At 50.3% G+C, this 2,833-nt stretch overlaps 1 pseudogene; it reads right to left on the reverse strand.

The window, feature by feature from the left end:
- Nucleotides 1–541: 541 nt before the first annotated feature.
- On the reverse strand, nt 542–676 carry LOC137363473 (U2 spliceosomal RNA; annotated as a pseudogene).
- Between the last annotated feature and the right edge of the window lie 2,157 nt (nt 677–2,833).

Here is a 2,833-nt window from a genome sequence, read left to right on the forward strand (position 1 = left end):
CAAACTTTGGGCTGCCCAGCGTAGACCAAGAAGCCTCGACTTCCCCTGACAGCGAAGCTGGAGGGAGGGTGGATGATGGCTCCATTGGCATCGACCTTCAAGGTCACCTTGACTTGCCGCTTATTTGTCCAAATCCCAAAGGGGTCTTTGACATCAGTGCTGGCCACCTCGACGTACCTGGCGAGAAAGGTGAGTACATCCACCACCGGAACATGGGGGTTGTAGAGGTGAATTGTCACCACCCGGTCACGTTGTGACGGAAGCGTGAAGAGCGGCTCCACTGTGAGGATCGACAGCGGCGCCCGGTCCCCTTTCTCCTTGAACGCCTTCAGGAACTTGATGCATCCCGCCACATTCTTGAATGTCATGTCGATATACCCACTGCTGGGGAAATCCTGCAGGCAGAAGATGTCCATAGCTTGAAATCCACAGCAATCGATGAGGATTTTCTTGATGAAGAAGGTGCGATCGACCAGTGCATCTCCTTCCTTGTCCTTCACCACCACCCGAATGGTGTTCCGCACTCCCTGGCCTGAAGCTCAAAGATTGGTTATAGCCATTTTACTCAAAGCCTACCCAGGATCAAATGCCACTGATCATGGTTTCTCCTCTGCCAAGTAAGTACTGAGAAGAACAGATACTACACTTGATCTTAGCCAAAAGGCTGAGAAGCTCCTCCACTGGCGGTCCTGCCTTCAGTTGCCTGGACCCCAAGCTACTGGACATAGATTTTCTAGGAATTCGCTTCTTTACTGCACTGAAATTGGAGGCTTTTTCGATTTAATATATTCTGTCAGGTCGACAATTTAAGCCAATGCTTGGCTGCATTTTCTAATTCAAGGCTCTGCGATTGGTTAAGACATGTGAATAAGAAGAGGGTGACCAATCAGAAGTGGGTTCGGGTAAGCGTGGGCTCAAACTGTGTGAATTACAGGTCCCTGAATGACTGAGCTGAAACTCTGTCCAAAGTCATAGCCAGTCGAGTCAAGTCTGCTCTGGAGTTGGTGATTCACCCTGACCAGACCTGTACTGTACCCGGCAGGAAGATCTCTGATAGTCTCGTGCTACTCAGGGATACGATCGCCTATGTACGGGACAGGAGGGTGGACACCTGCCTCATCAGCCTGGACCAGGAGAAGGCTTTTGACAGGAAATCGCACACCTACATGATGGACGTTCTTTCCAAAATGGGGTTTAGGGAGGGAATCTGCAATTGGATCAAACTGCTCTACACGAACATCAGTAGCGCAGTCTCAATCAATGGGTGGGAATCGGAAAGTTTCCTGATCCAATCTGGAGTCAGACAGGGCTGTCCTCTCTCCCCTGTCTTGTTTGTTTGCTGTGTTGAACCCTTTGCTGAGTCTATTAGGAAGGATGCGAGCATGAGAGGGGGTGACAATCCCAGGCAGCAGAGGCACTCAAGTGTGGTGGTCACCCGAGCCATTTTCCGCTTCATCTGGGGATCTAAAATGGACTGGGTCCAGAGGGACACGATGTTCAAATCTCTGGTCAAGGGCGGGAAAAATGTACCCAACGTGGCCCTCATCCTGATGACCACCTTCGTGTGCGGCTGCATCAAGCTGTGTGTAGACCTCCAGTATGCAAACTGCAAGGGTCACTACGTGCTGAGGTTCTATCTGTCCCCAGTGTTGCGAAGGATGGGCCTGGTCACATTACCGCGGAACGCTCCATGCAGTTGGACCGTGCTGTACCACCTATCCTTCGTGGAGCAGTTGCTGCGGGAAAACACCTTTGACCACTGATCCTTCAGGCAGTGGTCTGCACGGAATGTTCTCAAGGCCCTACGGGAAAAGTAGATGGGGTATCCTGTCGGATGGTTCCCCGAGCAGACCACCAAAGTCATTTGGCAGAATGCCTCATCACCAGAACTTTCAAACAAGCACCAAGATGTAGTTTGGCTGGTGGTGAGAAGAGCCTCCCCGTCAGATCCTTCCTGCACGCCCGAAGACTCGCCCCCTCCGCGCAATGCCCCCACGGTGGCTGTGGTGGGGAAGAGACGGTTGCCCACTTCCTCCTAGAATATGTCTTTGCAAAGCAGGTGTGGAAAGAGATGCATTGGTTTATGTCGAGGTTTATCCCTAGCAGCTCTGTAACACAGGAGTCTGTGCTCTACGGGCTGTTCCCAGGGACACACACCGAGACAGACATCAACTGCTGTTGGAGGACTATCAATTCGGTCAAAGACGCCCTTTGGTCTGCCCGAAACTTGCTGTCTTCCAGCGCAAGGAGTTGCAGACTGGCACATTCCAAGGACCAGGACTACGTGCTGAGGGATGCACTAAAGCTTGGGGTAGCCGCAGCAAAGGCTCAATGAGGAAAGACCACTGTGTAAGGTCCCCCCACCAGGCTGAACTGAGGGGCTGGATCCATGGGAAACCCCTCGAACTGTATCGGGATAATTTTCATTTGCTGTAAATGTAAAACTGTAATTGGCATGACAAATGTGAAATGGAAGGGTTGTGAAGCAACTCATGATTGTGTTGAAGGAAACTGATCTCCCTTGCAATGTTTGTATTTTTTGGTGCTGTTTGAAACTGTTTGGCAATGTAATTTTTACAGATTTTTATGAATAAAGTATATTTTGGAAATTGGTCAGTTTCACAAACCCTGTCAGTTTCAGTGCAGGAAACACCGTCTCGGGGGAAATAACATCACAAGTGGGTCTGGTTCCAGTGACCGATTTAACGGCTGCTGCAAAACTCCCGGATTCCCTCATTGCAGCGAAATCATTTTGAAATTCTTTGAAAACAATGAGTGATTCTGGAGGAGTGATGTGGCTTTTCACTGAGGGCATGTGTCGACTGGGGAAATA

Source organism: Heterodontus francisci, unplaced genomic scaffold (genome assembly GCF_036365525.1).
Source record: "Heterodontus francisci isolate sHetFra1 unplaced genomic scaffold, sHetFra1.hap1 HAP1_SCAFFOLD_61, whole genome shotgun sequence".
Lineage (NCBI taxonomy): Eukaryota > Metazoa > Chordata > Chondrichthyes > Heterodontiformes > Heterodontidae > Heterodontus > Heterodontus francisci.